We start from the raw sequence: 19,560 nt of genomic DNA, 5'->3' as shown, positions 1-19,560 counted from the left end.
CTTCCTCCTTCCGAACTTTACGGAAGCTAGATGGCCAAAGTCCAATTTTGGGTTTGATTTGAAAAAGTTTGTTGTCACGTTGCTCATTCCAAGTGGACTGCCAGCTGGCACGGAGCCGAGCCTTGAAGACAACACCATAGTCCATGTACGGAATAGGCATAGGAGTGATGGTGCTGAAGCAGACATATTTAGCTGCCATGTCTGCAAGCTCGTTCCCGCGAATACCAACATGGCCTGGTATCCAGAAAAAAACTGGATTGAAGTAGCTGCTAATGAGAAATGGGCCAGTCGGTTTCGAATATCCGCGAGAATAGGATGTGAGCTAACGTGTAGCGATTCCAAGGCAAGTATAGAACTAAGCGAATCAGTATAAATAGTGCAGTTGGAGTACTGCTCAGCTGCAATATTATCCAGGGCAAGAGATATGGCATACAGTTCAGCAGTGAACACAGAAGCTGTAGAAGGGATTCTGTGCGCAACTACTGACCCATAGCAAACCATAGCAGAGCCCACTGAATTACCTGATTTGGAACCATCTGTATAAATAGAAACTGAATGATTGTTTGAAAGATATTCATTGAATAAAAGACGGTACTTCCAATCTAGAGTATCTGCCTTTTTTAGGTGACTGAAAGAAAGGTCACATTTGGGGGCTGTAAAAAGCCATGGTGGGATGGGCCGACCTGTGGAATCTGCAATGTTATCCAAGGACAGACCCAATTCATCCAATTGCTACCGGATGCGAAGGCCAAACGGAGCAATGACAGATCGTCTGTTCTGAAAAAGTACTGCCCACCGAGGAAGGAAAACACATTTCCAGGTGGGATGCTTTGGTAAGGAATGAAGTTTCGAAGTATATTGTAAAGATAGTTGCAAACGGCGAAGGTGTAGAGAAGGTTCATGAGATTCAATGTATATACTTTGAACTGGAGAGGTACGGAAAGCCCCAGTGCAGAGTCGAAGTCCTTGGTGATGAACGGGGTCCAGCATCTTTAAGGCCGAGGGTCTGGCAGAGCCATAGACCATTGATCCATAATCGAGTTTCGATCTAATAAGAGCACGATATACCTTTAACATTGAACAGCGATCTGCCCCCCAACTGGTAGAAGAGAGAACACGGAGGATGTTCAGTGCTCTTGTGCATTTGACCCGAAGCTGCTTTAAGTGTGGTATAAAGGTCAGTTTACGATCAAAGATAAGCCCCAAGAACTTGGTCTCCGGGACCACTGGCAGCAAAACTTCACCGATATGAAGTTCAGGATCAGGGTGAATACCCCGTCGACGGCAAAAGTGCATGCATACAGTTTTGGAGAGAGAGAAATTAAAGCCGTTCGCCATAGTCCACTTCCGTACACAATTGAGGGCGGTTTGTAGTTGCCGCTCAATATATCTCATGTTTGACGACTGACATGAGATGTGAAAGTCGTCGACATACAGCCCATTCGCAACAGTGAGAGGGAGTTGTTCAGTGATGGCATTTATCTTTATACTGAAGAGTGTAACACTCAATACACAGCCTTGAGGGACTCCAAGTTCCTGTACAAAAGAACGGGAAAGTGTCGAACCCACACGAACCTGAAATCTCCTGTCCATTTATTTTTAATAAACATGGGTAGATGGCCACGTAACCCATATGTATGGAGGTCTCGCAAAACGCCATACCTCCATGTTGTGTCGTAAGCCTTCTCTATGTCAAAGAATATTGATACAAGATGTTGGCGGTTGAGAAAAGCTTCTCTGATAGATGTTTCAAGACGAATTAGGTGGTCTGTGGTGGAGTGCTGTCGACGGAACCTATACTGGGTGGGCGAGAGGAGGTTGTTTGATTCAAGGAACCAAACAAGACGAGCATTAACCATCCTTTCTAATGTTTTACAGAGACAGCTCGTCAAAGCAATTGGACGGTAGTTTGAAGGAATCTTGGGATCTTTCCCTGGCTTAGAGAAAGGTAAAATAATAGCCTGGCGCCAGGCATCAGGAAAAACATTCTCCTGCCAGATCCGGTTGAAAACAATCAGAAGGACATCAAGAGAAGCAGGAGATAGATGGTGCAGCATGTCATAATGAATATCATCAGGTCCAACAGACGTACTGGCAGACCGATGAAGGGCCATTTTTAGTTCCACCAGGGTAAAGGGACAATTATAGTCAAAGAAACAGTCAGTTCGAAAGGAAAGAGGTGATCACTCTGCCCGAGTCTTGATGGCCAGGAAGGTGGAGGAACAAGCAGAAGTGCTAGATACCCGGCAAAAGTTTTCACCTAGAGTGTTAGCGAGGTTCCGAACATCAGTCACCTCCTGACCATCAGAGAGTATGATCGAGAGGGGGATAGAATTGTAGTGTCCATTAACCTTTCGAATCCTGTCCCATATGATCTTGGAACTGGTGGTAGAAGATATACTGGTTGTGAACTTAATCCAAGATTCCTTCTGGCTGTGACGTCTTACCCACCTAGCATGTGCACGGGCCCGTTGGAAAGCAACCTGGTTTGAAAGTGTGGGATATCTACGAAAAGTATCCCAGGCCCGCTTTTGAGCCTTCCGTGCTAAGTGGCAAGCAGGATTCCACCACGGACGAGGATATCGTGGAAAACGTGTCGAGGTTTTAGGAATACACTGAGCAGCTGCATGTGTAATACAGTCAGTTACCGCTGCTACACAGTCGTCTATTGATGGCTGATTTACGATGGCAGGATCAAGTTCTGCGAGAGCAGTGAAAGTGGACCAGTCAGCCTGATCCAGCTTCCACCGGGGTACGCGGGTAGGGTGGCATCGACACCGGCCAGTCTCTCTCAAAAGGATCGGAAAATGATCACTGCCTAGTGGATTACTGTCAACCCTCCATGAAAACTGGGAGAATAATGAAGGGGAGCAAACTGAGAGATCAATAGCGGTAAAGGACTGACTAGGTGCATGAAAGTAAGTGGAAGAACCAGTATTGAAAAGAGAAAGATTGTGATAAGAGAGCATCCGCTCTACAGATCGGCCCCTCCCATCAATGATAGCACTTCCCCAGAGTGGATGATGTCCATTAAAATCCCCTAGGATTAGAAATGGAGATGGCAATTGTTCAACGAGAGCATCAAGATCTGATTGATCATATGTCTTTCCAGGGGACAGGTACAGAGAACAAACAGTGATGGTATGACCCAAGGAAACACGGATGGCTGCAGCCTCCAAGGGTGTGTTGAGTGACAAAGACAGGGTGGGCACGTGTTGATCAACCAACAGTGCCACCCCTCCATGTACTCGACCATCACACAACCTGTCATTTCTGTACAGAGAAAACTGCCGAATGGAGACAGTATCAGCAGTTTTGAGAAATGTTTCTTGTAAAGAAAGACAAACAGGATGGTAGGAAGCAATTAGCGTTTTGATATCATCCAGATTAGAACGTAAACCTCGACAGTTCCATTGTATCAAGGTGGCCATTTTTTAAGAACGGGTAGGTGAAGTGGCTGGAGAACCCTTCGGTTTACGACCACGTCTTTTTTCTTTACTGTCTTTAGTTGGAGGAGGTCTATCAACCTCCATGGATCCTGCTCTGTGTCGGGTGGGCAGGTTTTTGTTATTGGAAGGGGAATCCAGTGACTGAGGACGAGAACGAATAATTGTTTTGTCTCTTGTGGTGGGAGAAAAAGATGTATCAGAAGAAATGCCTGTATTTGAAACTGAAGGACGTGGATCTTGAGGTTTGTTGGAAGGTATGGGAGGAACAGAGATAGGTGTAGAAGTCGATTCATCAACCTTTTAAACCATGGAGGTCAAAAGGCTTTTCATTTGTTTTGAAAATGATTCTCTTGGAGGTACAGAGAGATCTGTCTGCACTCCCACTGTAGTTGTGGAATGAAGTGGAACAGCATATGTCCGAGATGGAGTTGTGGACAGCAATTTCCGAGCCTCAGGATAACTAATGTTATGTGTCGTTTTCAAACGCTGCACCTCTTTTTCCTCCAACCATTTTGGGCAAGAATGAAAGTAAGAGGGGTGAGAACCATTGCAGTTTACGCAATGTGGGTTCATGTCACAGTCATAGGCATCGTGGTCCTTGCCTCCACAACGAGCACATGTCAGGGAACCACGACAGGATGTCTTTGAGTGGCCGAATCTCTGACATTGGAAACATCGAAGAGGGTTTGGTATGTATGGCCGAACCCTGCAAAATGAGATAACCTGCCTTGATGGTGGCAGGTGCACGTGTTGAAGTAAATGTTAAAACGAGGGTATTTGTTGGCAGTGTAATTCCATCTTTGCGAGTGGAGATACGCCTCACTGCAGAAACTCCTTGAGTGGAGAGACCAGCGAGAATCTCTGACTCGGGAACGTTCTTCAAATCCCCTTTCAACAATAACTCCTCGTGAAGAATTCAAGGTAGCATGGGGTGTAACCTCAATAGGTATATCCCCAATTGCCTTTGAATTCAAGAGGAGTTCACTGTGTTGGGATGTGGATGTTTCAACCAATATGTCACCAGATCGAAGCTTCTTTACTGATTTTGGAGAGCCAGCAAGTCCCTCTAGTCCCTTTTGAATAAAAAAAGGGGACATTTGCCCTAAAGGTTTTTCCGAAAGAGAATGTAATATAAGAAAATGAGGTACGTGTGTTACTGATGTTGAAGATTGCTGTTCTGAGTATTCAAGACGTGGTCGCTTACCTATTGACTGTTTTTTTTACAATTTTATTTAAATTTTTTAGAGGATCCATAGAAAAAAGAAAAACTTTCGGTACCCACTGACCCCACCCACCATGGAGCCCTACAAGGGGACGCAGTACAAAGTCACGCAAGGACAATGCAGCAACGCTAGGGTTTCGTGAGCACTATACCCAAACACCAGCATCAGGCACAATGCCCACAACACCCGTTGAGAACTTCCAACACTGGTACTTGGTTGACTCTAGCCCAAGTGGACCAGCCGATTGACCCAAGGAAGGGCCACCCAAAGGCCGCCCGTCTACAGGAATTCGAGGCCAAAGTGGTGTGTCAGGGTTGGACCCCTCAACCACCAGGATCCTCTCCTCCCCTTCACGGGTCGCCACGCACGGCAAACACGTGGGTGGATGTTTAGATCCCAGAGAAGGTAACCAGATAGAACAGAACCTTCCCTGGGAGGTCCCCTCACCACGTACAGGAATCCACACCGAAGGGAAAAATGAAGAAAAGGAACAGACTTTGTTGAGAAATTGATATGAGAGTGGCACTTGGCAAGGTGAAGCTGCACATTTCTGAACTTGTCTCTGAAAGGCAACAGCAAATGTCACATTGATTTGTAGTAAATATTCATTGAGTTATGTTTTTGTTTTTGTGTGAAATTAGTGTTTTGTTGGTTTTGTTCTTTGAACACAGTGATATTGTGTGCAACTGATGCATGGTTCATTTTGTGCACTAATAAAATATCTATTTATGTTTTAAATTTGAAAAAAATCATATTTTATTTTTCCAATTACAAAGGGCTCAGTGAATGCAAGTATGAAACTTCCGGGGTTTAGTACCTCCAACAAGGTTAAGAACCACTGTCAGCCAGAGATGCAGTAAAATGTTATTAATAGAGTAAAAATGAAATATCCCCAAATATATGTTGAAATGTGTTACATTAAGTTGTTTATGACAGCCAGCATTGCTCTGCAACATGAAAATTAACAGATTGTGTTTGTCAGTTTTCCCCAAGAGTAATAGGTATTGGGTATTCAATAAACCCACAAACAAAAATAAACATTTAATGTTTTGTTAAAATGTTATATCATTAACAAGGTGAAACTGCTTTAATAAATATTTTCTATTATAGTATTAGACCATATTTTGTTTACCACAGTGAACATTTTTTTATTATGTTTGTCAACAAAAGTACGAACAAACTGAAGAGAATGGAAGATCACCGATGTGAGACAAATATACATCCTCACTTATCCTAATTCTTTTGTCAAATCTACGTGTTATAGTAATATACTGAGAGTCTTGGCATGGCCAGCTGATTAGAGTGCTGAACTTGCAACCTGTGGGTTGTGGATTTCAATCCTTGTCCCACTAAGCATGGTCACCATTTCATGTGTGGGGGCATTTTAATGTAATGGTCAATCCCACTTTGGTAAAAATGGCCCAAAATTTGTCAGTGGGAGGCGATGACTAGCAGCATTCTCTTCAGTCTTTCATTGCTAGATTAGGGATGGATAGCACAGATTGCCCTCTTGGAGCTTTGTGTGAAATTAAAAATAAACAGACTTATGTATTGCATTTGTAGCATATTGTTTCAATGACCAACAACCATCATGTTGATGTTCTACCTTCCCTGATACACCCTCTTCATTTCCTTGATGTTTGGATGTAATCATTCCCATACTAATTTTTCTCTTAAGGTATCGAGATTTTAACACTCCTACGAAAAGACGTTTCTAGTCCTGATTTCTCCAAGCCCGTTCCCCTGGCTGTGGTTTCGCTAGATAGTAGATAGGGACAGTGGGAATCTCGTTAATCCATTCATTAATGGATTTAAATGGCAATTTCATTTAAATACAAAATTATTAGCCTAATATTAATAACCTTTCAAGTTGCTCTGGGGCCTATTAGGCCCCACTTTTTTGTAGGAGTGTTAAGGGAAATAGTTTGTATATTTGTAAACCTGGTCTAATTGAGGGATACTTCAAACATATTCGTGGCATTATCTAAATACTGTTTATTCGGAATGTGGTTTAATGAGTTCAAACCTGATGAATTATTTCAGTAAGATGTACTGGCATATAGCTACACGTAACAATGAAATTATTATAAGGTGTTTTTTAAGGTTTAATTTCCTTCATTTGGTTAAACCTTGATATTGGTCCATCATACTCTTGTTGTCTTCTATTTTAAAAGAGGTCATAATCGAAAATATATTTGATGAGAGGACTTGATTATTTGTCAAAACTTCTGAAGAAAAAAACAAAAGCTTTTCTCTTACATTTGTTCAATAAACTTTCTGTTCAGTTACCTGAGAGAACCTGAAAATTTTGATACCAAACTACATCGATTGTGAAATGTTGGGAACCAAGTGTTTGAGTTGACACTTGGAATTAAATATTGTTTAATTTGAATGAGCCATGATCAAAACACACTATTGTTCTTTATGAAGGAAATTTTATTTTACATAGCTTTTTTTACCTGAGTTTGAGCAAGCAGAGCAAGAGCCTTAAAACAATCACCTGCATGAACTCTTAATATACTGTAAATAAAAACTCACCCATTAAAAAGAACACGCTTTATTTAACAATAGAGGGAACCACACAAGCAGAATATTACACAATATTTTTTAAAGCTTGTAGCGTGAAATGTCAATTTTTACTTAACATACCATTTTAAGTTGTGAAATATACTCTAGTTTTCAGAAGTTCTCGAGTTAATTTATGGTAAAGTCTTGTTAACGATCTTACTACAAAGATTGGTAATGACGCTTACATTGAATTGTTTAGTGTTCTATTGTAAAGGTAGAACCGACAACATACAGGTGTCAGCTGATTTCTACTTATAACACTGTATAGTTTTTGTTCGGTTTTAAAAACTATGCTGTCTTTATACTTTTACGGCCAAATGAAAAGTAGCAAACATTAAGATATTTCATCCTGACTATAAAATAATATGCTGTTGTTTTGATAATTTCCCGAAAGTCAGTCGAGAAGATACAAGAATGTGTTTTCACAAGATGGAAAATATTGCACCTTTAGTTTCATGTTTGTTTATTTAATAAAACTGGATTCTTTCTGGAGTGGGTGTCTGTTTAATTACTGGACTGTGTATTTCTTTTCCTGGAATACAAATAAGTATAATGTAAAATAACCACAACTAAACATGCTATATTTATGTCCACTGTTAGAATGCTCATATCTGGGGCTCGATTCCCCGCGATCGTTATAGAAGAAAGCCCAAGGTGACTTTCTTCCAAAACAAATAAAAACAGTTACTTTTATATTTATGTTTACTTTATAATTACGCGTTACACGACTGTATAGATTGCACAGAGATGATGACAAGAAACTGTTAATCTAAATTCCATGGCATTACTATAAAGGAAGCTAGTAACATTATTTTTGAGAGAAAACTATCACCATATGTTTTTAATAATGTGGTTGGTTCTGTAAAGTGTAGACTTAATCATTTATATTATAATTTTGTACATAAATGTGCTAAATATATGTTAAGTCTAAATATTCAGGAATCTGACCAATTTACTTCATGTTAAGAAAATTTCTTATGTGTTCCTCTTTTCTTCTCATTGCTCTTATTAAAACTAAATAAAAAGTGTCTCATCACGGACCCGGCATGGCCAGGTGGGTTAAGGTGTTCGACTCGTAGTCTGAGGGTCGCGGGTACGAATCCCCATCACACCAAACATGCTCGCCCTTTCAGCCGTGGGGGCGTTATAATATGATGGTCAATCCCTCTATTCGTTGGTAAAACAGTAGCCCAAGAGTTAGCGGTGGGTGGTGATGACTAGCTGCCTTCCCTCTTGTCTTACACTGATGAATTAGGAACGGCTAGCGCAGATAGCCCTCGAGTAGCTTTGCTCGAAATTCAAAACAATTCAGACCACTTACAACAACCACATGCAGTCAGGAATCTTTATCTTCCACTCTACAGAAACAGATTTTTAGAGTTTTAAGCTCTCAGACTCACGGCTTAACTACCTGATAATATTGTAGTTTTTATTAATTGTTACTCTGGTGGAACAGATCTTAAACCAAATTAATTATTCTTATTTAAGTTATTTCATTCTGCTACCGCTAGGAGGATTAATGAACATTTTTTCTTTGTTTAAAAAATAAACTGTTGGTCTGAATAAATAAAACACATTAAGATGTTATATGAAATTACACATTTTGTGATGTCCTCCGATGGGAATTCAGCAAGTCCCCGAACGTATAACGCTAAAATTCGGAATTCGATTCCAAGCTTGAACACTGCAGATATAGCTCAAAGTGGCTTTGCTCTGAAACGAGCAAATTTTGAGATTTTTTGTTTTTATAAGTTTTGTATTTTATAACCTCACCCAAAAAAAGACTAAGAAGGATTCGAACCCAAGATATCACACAAATGAGAGATACATTTACACGTAAGTAGTTGTAACGAATCTCAATTTTCAATGGAATAGGATATTTTTTGAAACTTAACATAAATTGAAAGATTAAAAACTCATTGAATTTCTCGAAAGTAACAGCACTAAATTGATTATCAGCATTGTTTTATTCTTAACATGAAAGATGCGTTTAAATACAGTAAATATTTTACGATATACGAGGAATATTTTAAAATTCCACCAGCAGAGGCAGCACAGGTACTACATACTGTTGTAACCTAAAGAAATATTGTTCGTGACTACTAATAGGAATGGGTTGTATAATACACACCACACACTGTTGTAACCTAAAGAAACATTGTCTGGGACCACTACTACGTGTGGGTTGTATATATCGTACAAGAAACTGTTGTGACGTTACGAAATGTTGCGTATGATCACTAGTTGTTGCGGGTTGTGTGATACATGCCATACTCTGTTATGGAGTTAAGAGACTGATTTTCAATTGAATCATTGTACTAGACCTAAGTAATTTGTTTCACAGCAGCTTTATTCAGATAACTAAAGACGAAAGAAATGAGGGAACATTTATCCCATACACGCGTGTTTTGTAACTATATACATTATTTGAGGACTATTTGAATGACATTTAAAGCTATGCTGAAAGCATGAGATGCCAAAGATTCTGTAAAAATTGTTGTTATTATGAAATGATACCTCTTGGCGACTATTTTAAGCGCTGTGAAATCTGATGTTGCTAAGGGCATTGTGTATCACACCTCCTTTGTGTGTTCTTCCGTATGTGAATTTTGCTTTCAGTTTTATCGAGAACTCTATTCATAAGAAATTTTCATTTAAATTACTTTCACGTTTTACAAGTTTTTAAAAGCTTATAAAATAAACATTTAGGTGAAACGAAGCGTGCCTAATTATCATCAAGTGTTCGAAGAAGTAAGATTTCATTTATAGATTGATAAACAGTGAATTTGGTTACGCCCTTCTACCATATTGAGGGCTGGCAAGCTGATAACAAGATGTAAGGTTTTCATCTTACCTACTCCTCTCAAGTGGTACAACCTAATTTTACTTTTTATTTCAATTAATTCTTTACTTGGGAGAGCAGTTACCTTCCCACAACTGTTTACATGCAGCAAAGGGTGATATATGTGGGGCATTGAGGGCTTGAGCACCCACATCTCGCTCTCCTAATTTTTATTTCTAATTCTATATCTATTGCGACTATTTATTTCTTATGCAAGACTACCGAATGGAGGTTAAGACTGGTTGACGGTGTATCCCCACCGCAATGTGGGTCCTATTTCGGTGTCACCTCCAAACCCTAGGGTACATTTTATAATCCCACATTGTAGCTTGTACCTTGGGATCTTTCAGTTGATACAGCGTTTTTGTTTAATTTGCTTTTCTTTCGGCTTATTTTTGTGTTATAACAAACTAATATATATGTATTTACACACACAAACACATGTTAAATCAAGATGGTTTTAGTTTTTATAGAAGACAGGACCACAAACGTCTTATATTTTCACAATTTTGGTCAACACTAAAAAAGTTATTCTGATTTGGGTAATAATTAACCATTATCATTATATTACCTTTAGATACACTTCAAGCTATGTGATGAGTTCAGTAATCTCATGATAAAAGAATGTATCTTGTAGACGTATTTAAAAATGAACAAAGTAGGCCTAACTAAAAACGGACAATTTATTTAACAAGAAACAAGTCTGTGTTTAGGTTCTTAAGCTATACAAAGTTACTAGAGATTTATTGGTCTACATAAACTTAGCAACCAGCTCAGTATTTATTAAAGTATAAATGTTAACCAGTTACTTGTATTAACGGTTCACGTAATGTAACATGAACTCCTTAAGGTATGTTAGAGTGTAAATGTTACTTACTACTATGATTCACATCTTGTTGTAATATAACATGTCCTTGTCTGAGTGAATCGGATCGCGAAAAATGACATTTCTAATAATGTATCTAAGAACGGCTGGTATGGGTATTAAAACTTTTACTAATAAAGCACAGAACAACGTTTCGACCTTCTTAAGACATCTCCACGATAACCCGACGCCTTCACACTTTACAAAAATAATTTATAAATATAAACTAATATTCTTTTAAGAATATGAACTAAATTTAATTAGGAAGGTAATAAATTTCAAATATAACAATATTTTGCTACATCAAAAGTACGTCAACTGATAACTGTAAAACATAAATATATATAATAGTGAACATCCTCTAAACATTTACGGTCAAATTGGTGTCTTCACCGCAATAGTACTTCTCGAAACACATTATTTTTGGTGTAACCGAAAATAATTCTAATCGGAGACGCCGTAGTCTGCAAGTCCACTGATCTTAGGCTTAACACAAATCAGGCCTTTACTAAGTACGCCTATATTCGATAAAGAAATAAATTAACATCAACTTGGGTACATTTTCTCTTTAGTTTAGTTATTGTTAAACTTTACTGTACTTAAAATTAGCAAGAAATAAATATATATAAGTTTTTAAAATATCTAACCTGAGGTTGTCGAGCAATAGTATACGTTTTTAACACATTGCTATCTAATATGTATGATAAAGTATACTCACGTTGGTTTGTACGCATGCGCATTTAGATAGTAGGTGCAGGTACATTTTCCGAACAAAAATTCATTTTCAGGCCCGACTTGACCAGATGGGTTAAGGCGTTCAACTTGTAATCTGAGGGTCGCGGGTTCGAATCCCCTATCGCATCAAACATGCTCGCCCTTTCAGCCGTTGGGACGTTGTAAAATTACGGTCAATCCCACTATTCATTGGTAAAAGAGTAGCCCAAGAGTTGTCGGTGGGTGGTGATGACAATCTGCCTTCCCTCTTATCTTACACTGCTAAATTAGGGACGGCTAGCACAAGGTAGCTCTTGAGTAGCTTTGAGCGAAATTCAAAACAAACAAACTCGTTTTTATTTTAACCGAGACAAACACTTATACACCAAATATTGACGTTTCAGTCTGGAGAAAAATATTTATTACCTTTCATTTTGCCTCTAAATTACGTTTTATTATTTTATTAAAATTACTTCCATTTTTAGATTATTTAAAATGCCTTTCCCCCTCGCCCAGCGCCTGAACGATAAGGCTGTGAACGCTAACAACAGGTACTTGTTTTTATTTTGTTTGGTTTTGAATTGAGCTACTCTTTTACCAAAGAATAGTGGGATTGACCACCACTTTATAACGCCCCCACGGCTGAAAGGACGAGTATGTTTGGTGCGACAGAGGTTCGAACCCGCGACCCTCAGATTACGTGTCGAACGCCTTAACCCACCTGGCCATGCCAGGCCCAACCGTTACTTCACTACATACTAAAACTGTTTTAAAAGAAAAGGAAAAAGAACACGATTTGTTAGCTTCGACGCTCGATTTGGAAAATCAACGATGCGGCTTTTGGTGTAAGAGACTTTATATCCGTTCCAGTCTCAATTAACGATTTGTCAAAAGAAGTGGGTAATCTTTATTCTATATTAATTAAAGTAATATATGTGACGTGTTTGTATAGCTACGTAACGTGTATTATAACTATACTATAATAATATTTTATACATTGTTAAACACGTCACGGAAGACTCGATAAACAAACAGTTTTATAATTTAACGAATATTTTAATATCAGTCAATTACGTATATTTACGCCGAAGAAGCCGCAAAGGCGAAACATTGTTCAAATAAAAATATATTCTTTTGTATTTATCTGGAATGTAAAGGTCGTTCTTTTTTAACCTTTATCACAGTATTAAAATACAAAAGTTCAACAATTAATTATTTTCTCATAACAACAATTATCTATCTGATATTGTAGACACGTCATGTTGCTAAGAGTAAAACCTTAGAAACCAGTTCCACAAAAAACTCTCTAAGAGATTATAAAACAAGTTCTAGAATCTAGAGCAAATGGAGCTGTTTTGTTTTTTCAAATTCGTCGAATAATTTTGGTCTACTCTCAGTAGATGGAAAAATCGCTACCACTCGAAAAGTTTATCTACTTTGTGTTTGTGATATTACAGTAGTATTAGCTTCAATTTATTTAAGACACAACAGATCAAATTCCACAATATACTTACCGCAAACCACTAGGTTTATTACATTTTTCATGTCCGCTATAATTTGACTAATTGTGGGCATACTTCTCTTTGAAATCGTGCTACTCACATTTTACAAAAATAACAGATGGGGAAAATAACAATGGCTGGAAATTTAAAAGCTTTCTCACCTCGGTTATGAACAAGAAATATCCAGATTTTGGATAAGTCAAAAAATTAGTTTTCATACTTTTATAAATCAAAAAATTCCATGATTATCCTATGTTAGAAGTATTTCAGAGTGAAGGATATGTCGAATCAACTGGACTCAAGATTCCTACACTCTAAGTAAGAATTAAGTACAAAGAATAGTCGAACACTGTTAGTGGATATTCAATAGATGAAAGTGTCCTACACTCCAAAGTAAAAACTAACTGGAAGGAACAGTCCTATACTCTGGATGAGAAGCAACGGGAAGAAAGAGTTCTAAACTCTCAGGGGAATAATTAAATGGAAAAGTCCCACACTCTAAGTAAGAAGTAACGAGAAAGAAGAGCCCTACACTCTGAATAAGAAGAAAGAGTCCAACATAGAAGGGAAGGAGTCCTACACTCTGAATAAGAAGTAACTAGAAGGAAGAGTCCCAAAGTCTAAGTGAGAAGTAATTGGAAGAAAAGGTCCTACACTCAGAGTGAAAAGTAACAGGAAGGAAAAGTCTTACACTCTGAGTGAGATGTAACTGGAAGGAAGAGATTTAAACTCACAGGGAAGTAAATAAAAGGAAGAGCCCTACACTCTGGGCAAAAAGTAATTGGAAGGAAGAGCCATATACTCTGGATAAAAAGTAACTGGAAGGAAGAATCCTACACTTTGGTTGAAAATTACTTGGAAGGAAGAGTCCTACATTCAGGATGAAAAGTAACTGGAAGGAAGAATCCTACACTCTGAATAAGAAGTAACTGGAAGGAGGAGCTCAACACTCTAGATGAGAAATAACTGGAAGGAAGAGTCACACACTCTCAGGGAAAAGTAACTGTACGGAAGAGTTAAACACTTTGAGTGAAAAGTAACTGTGAGGAAGGTTTCTACATTCTAAGTGAAAAGTAACTGGATGAAAAAGTTCTACACTTTATGTGAAATAACTGAAAGGAAAAGTCCTACCCTCTGAATGACACTTAAGTAGAAAAGAAGAGACCTACACTGAATGAGAATTAACTGGAAAGAAGAGTTTAACACCCTAAGTAAGAAGTAACTTGAAGAAAATGTCCTATACTATGAGTGAAGTGTAACTGGAAGAAAGAGTTCTACACTTTAAGTGAAGTAACTAGAAGGAAGAGCCCTAAACTCTGGATGAAAAGTAACTGGAAGGAAGAGTCCTACACTCTGGATGAAAAGTAACTGGAAGGAAGAATCCTACACTCTGAGTGAAAATTAACTCTAAGAAAGAGTTCTACATTCTGAGTGAAAAGTAACTGAAAGGAAGAGTTCTACACTTTAAGTGAAGTAATTGGAAAGAAGAGTCATGCACTTTGAGTGAGAAATAACTAGAAGGAAGAGTCCTACCCTCTGAGTGAGACTTAAGTAGAAAAGAAGAGACCTACATTGAATGAGAATTAACTGGAAAGAAGAGTTTAACACCCAAAGTCAGAAGTAACTTGAAGAAAATCTCCTACACTCTGAGTAAGAAGTAAATAGAAGAAAATATCTTATACTCTCAGTGAAACGTAACTGGAAGGAAGAGTCCTACACTCTGGATGAAGAGTAACTGGAAGGAAAAGCTCTACATTTGAAGTGAAGTAACTGGAAGGAAGAGTCCTACACTCTGGATGAAGAGTAACTGGAAGGAAAAGCTCTACATTTGAAGTGAAGTAACTGGAAGGAAGAGTCCCACACTCTGGATGAAAACTTACTGGAAGGAAGAGTCCTGCACTCAGGATGAAAGGTAACTGGAAGGAAGAGTCCTGCACTCAGGATGAAAGGTAACTGGAAGGAAGAGCACTACACTATAGATGAAAACTAAATGGACGGACAGCCCTATACTCAGTATGGGAAGTAACGGGAAGAAAGAGTTCTAAACATTCAGGGAAGTAAATAAAAGGAAGAGTGCTACACTCTAAGTGAGAAGAAACAAAAAAGAAGAACCATACAATCTAGATGAAAACTAATTGGAAGCCCTACACACTGGATGAAAAGTAACTGGAAGGGAGATCCTTTCACTATGAAATAAAAATAATTGAAAGGAAGAGTCACATACTCTAAAAAAGAAGCAACTGGAAGGAAGAGTCCTACAGTCTAAGTGAGAAGAAAGTGGAAGAAAGGTCCTACACTCAGAGTGAAAAGTAACCGGAAGGAAAAGTCTTACACTCTGAGTGAGACGTAAGTGGAAGGAAGAGACTTACAGTCTGGATGAAAAGTAATTGGAAGGAAGTATTATAAAGTTCAAGTGAAGTATCAAGAAGGAAAAGCCCTAAACTTTGGATGAGAAGCATGAAAAATATGGTCCTACACACTGGATGAGAAGTAACTTAAGTACCTAGAAGAAAGAGCCATGAACTGGATGAGAAGTAACTAGAAGAAACATTCCTACACTATGAATGAGAAATAGTTGGAAGGAACAGTCCTACACTCTGGATGAGAAGTAACTAGAAGGAAGAGTTCTACACTCTGGATGAAAAGTAACAAGAAGGAAGAGCCCTACACTCTGATTGAGAAGTAACTAGAAGAAAGAGCCCTACACTCTGGATGAAAACTAACTGGAAGAAAAAAGTTCTACACTCTCAGGGAAGTAACTAAAAGGAAGAGTCCTACACTGTAAGTAAGAAGTAACAAGAAAGAAGGGCTCTACACTCTGGATGAAAAGTAACTGTAAGAAAGAGCACTACACTCTGGACGAAAAGTAATTGGAAGGAAGAGCCTACACTCTGAATAAGAAGTAACTGAAAGGAAGAGCACTACATTTTGGACGTAAAGTAATTGAAAAAAAGAGCCCTGCACTCTGGATGAAAAGTAACTGGAAGGAAGAATCCTAGACTATGAATAATAAGTTACTGGTAGGAAGAGCCCTCCACTCTGAATAAGAAGTAACTGAAAGGAAGAGTCACACACTCTGAGTAAGAAGTAACTAGAAGAAAGAGTCCCACAGGCTAAGTGACAAGAAAGTGAAAGAAATGTCCTACACACAGAGTGAAAAGTAACCAGAAAGAAGAGCCCTCCACTCTGGATGAGAGGTAACTGGAAGGAAAAGTCGTACTCTCTGGATGAGAAATAACGGGAAGAATGACTGAGAATGAGTCCTAATCACTGGATGAAAAGTAACCGGAAGAAAGAGCCATACACACTGGATAAATAGTAACTGGAAGGAAGAGTCCTACACTCTGGATGAAAAATAAATAGAAGGAACAGCCCTACACTTTGGATAAAAAAGTTACTGGAAGGAAGAGTCCCTCATTCAGAATGAAAAGTAACTGGAAGGAAGAGTCCTACACACTGGATGAAAAGTAACTGGAAGGAACAGCCCTACACTTTCAAAGGGTTTTACACTCTCAAAGAAGTAACTAAAAGGAAACGTCCTACCATCTAAGGAAGAAGTAATTATAAAGCAAAGTCCTACACTCTAAGTAAGAAGTAAGAAGGAAGAAGAGCCTTACACTCTGGATGAAAACTAACAGGAAGGAAGCGCACTACACTCTGGATGTAAAATAACTGGAAGAAGGAGCCCTACATTTTGGTTGAGAAGTAACGGAAAAAAAGAGTTCTAAATTCTCAGGGAAGTAATTAAAAAAAAGGAGACGTTCACTCCGGATGAAAAGTAACTGGAAGGAAGAATACTTCACTATAGATGTAAAGTAATTCGAAGGAAAAGCCTTACATTCTGGATAAAAAATAACTTGTAGGAAGATTCCTACAATCTGAATGAAAAGTAACTAGAATAAAGAGCCCTCTACTCTTGACGAAAAGTAACTGGAAGAAGAGACCTACACTCTGGATAAAAAGTAACTGGAAGGAAGAGTTCTACATTCTGAGTGGAAAGTAGCTGAAAGGAAAACTTGTACACTTTAAGTGAAATAATTGGAAAGAAGAGTCACAAACGTTGAGTGAGAAGTAACTGGAATGAAGAGTTTTACACCCTATGTAAGAAGTAACTTCAAGGAAATGTCCTACACTCTTAGTAAAATTAACTAGAAAAAAATATCCTACACTAAGTGAAAAGTAACTGGAAGGAAGAGCCCTACACTATGGATGAAAAGTAACTGTAAGGAAGAGCCCTACACTATGGATAAAAAGTATTTGGAAGGAAGATCCCTACACTCTGTGTGAAGAGTAACTGGAAGAAAAAGTTTTACACTTTAAAGTGAAGTATCTTGAACGAAAAGCCGTAATCGTTGGACGAGAAGTAACTAGAAGGATGAGTCCTACACTCTGGACGAAACGTAACTAAAGTAACGAGAAGGAAGAGCCCTACACTCTGAGTGAGAAGTACCTAGAAGAAAGATCTCTACACTCTGGATGAGAAGTAACGGAAAAGAAGAGTTCTACACTCTCAGGGAAGTAACTAAAAGAAAGAGCCCTACACTCTGGATGAAAACTAACTGTAGGAATAAGCCCTACACGCAGGATGAAAAGTAACTGGAAGGAAGAGTCCTACACTCTGAATAAGAAGTAACTGGAAGGAAGAGCTCATGGCTCTAGATGAGAGGTAACTGGAAAGAAGAGTCATACACTCTGAGTAAGAAGTAACTAGAAGGAAAAATCCCACTCTCTAAGAGAAAAGTAAGTAGAAGATAGGTCTTACACTGAGAGTGAAAAGTAACTGGAAGGAAGAGACCTAAAGTCTGTATGAAAAGTAACTGGAAGAAAGAGTTCTAAACTCTCAGGGAAGTAACTAAAAGGAAGAGTCGTATACTCTAAGTAAGAAGTAACAAGAAAGAAGAGCCCTACAATCTAGATGAAAACAAATTGGAAGGAAAAGCCCTACACTCTGGATGAAAAGTAATTTATCGGAAGAGTCCTAATCTCTGGCAAAAAGTAACTGGAAATAAGAGTTACATGTTCTGGATGAATAGTAACAGGAAGGAAGAGCCCTACACTCTGGATGAAAAGTAACAGGAAGGAAGAGCCTTCCACCCTGAATAAGAAATAACAGAAAGGAAGAGTCACATACTCTATGTAAAAAGTAACTGAAAGGAAGAGTCGTACAGTCTGGATGAAAAGTAACTGGAAGGAAGAGCTTTACACACTGGATGAAAATTAACTCAAAGAGAGAGTAGATGAAAACTAACTGAAAGGAACAGCCCTACACTATGGATGAGAAATAACGGAAAGAAAGGGTTTTACACTCTCAAAGAAGTATCTAAAAGGAAACATCCTACCCTCTAAGGAAGAAGTAATTATAAAGAAGAGTGCTACACTATAGGTAAGAAATAACAAGAAAGAAGAGCCCTACACTCTGGATGAAAACTAACTGGAAGAAAGAGTTCTACATTTTGAGTGGAAAGTAACTGAAAGGAAAAGTTGTACACTTTAAGTGAAGTAATTGGAAATAAGAGTCACGAACTTTGAGTGAGAAGTAACTAGAATGAAGAGTTTTACACCGTATGTAAGAAGTAACTTCAAGGAAATGTCCTACACTCTCAGTAAAAAGTAACTAGAAAAAATATCCTACACTAAGTGAAAAGTAACTGGAAGGAAGAGTTCTACACTTTAAGTGAAGTATCTGGAAGGAAGAGCCCTACACTCTGGATGAAAAGTAACTGTAAGGAAGAGCCCTACACTCTGGATGAAAAGTAACTGTAAGGAAGAGCCCTACACTCTGGATGAAAAGTAACTGGAAGGAACTGCCCTACACTCTGGATAAAAAGTATTTGAAGGGAAGATCCCTACACTCTGTGTGAAGAGTAACTGGAAGAAAGAGTTCTACACTAAGTGAAAAGTATCTGGAACGAAGAGTTCTACACTTTGGACGAGAAGTAACTAGAAGGATGAGTCCTACACTATGGACGAAACGTAACTGTAACGAGAACTGAGCCCTACACTCTGGAGTGAGAAGTGCCTAGAAGAAAGATCTCTACACTCTGGATGAGAAGTAACGGAAAAGAAGAGTTTTACACCTTATGTGAAGTAACTTCAAGGAAATGTCCTACACTCTTAGTAAAAATTAACTAGAAAAAATATCCTACACTAAGTGAAAAGTAACTGGAAGGAAGAGTTCTACACTTTAAGTGAAGTATCTGGAAGGAAGATCTCTACACTCTGGATGAGAAGTACCTAGAAGAAAGAGCCCTACATTCTGGATGAAAGCTAATTGGAAGGAACAGCCTTACACTCTGGATGAGAAGTAACGGGAAGAAAAAGTTCTACATTCTCAGGGAAGTAACTAAAAGGAAGAGTGCTACACTCTAAGTAAGAAGTAACTACAAGGAAGAGTCCT

General features: G+C 38.5%; 1 long non-coding RNA gene across 2 annotated transcripts in view; it reads right to left on the bottom strand.

Annotated features, from left to right (window-relative positions):
- Nucleotides 1-7,022: 7,022 nt before the first annotated feature.
- LOC143252134 (uncharacterized) overlaps nt 7,023-19,560 on the bottom strand; it is an 80,822-nt gene continuing 68,284 nt past the window's right edge. The window contains exons 3-4 of one of the 2 annotated variants that reach the window (XR_013028855.1): nt 11,321-11,465; nt 7,023-7,772 (exon numbers count right to left, since the gene is read on the bottom strand). This is a non-coding gene — a long non-coding RNA (uncharacterized LOC143252134). The other variant, XR_013028854.1, reaches the window with a different exon arrangement.

The sequence above is a fragment of the Tachypleus tridentatus genome, chromosome 6 (assembly GCF_004210375.1).
Source record: "Tachypleus tridentatus isolate NWPU-2018 chromosome 6, ASM421037v1, whole genome shotgun sequence".
Taxonomy (NCBI): domain Eukaryota; kingdom Metazoa; phylum Arthropoda; class Merostomata; order Xiphosura; family Limulidae; genus Tachypleus; species Tachypleus tridentatus.
The sequence above is the reverse complement of the archived record's forward strand: the minus strand, read 5'-3'. Positions and strand labels throughout refer to the sequence as shown.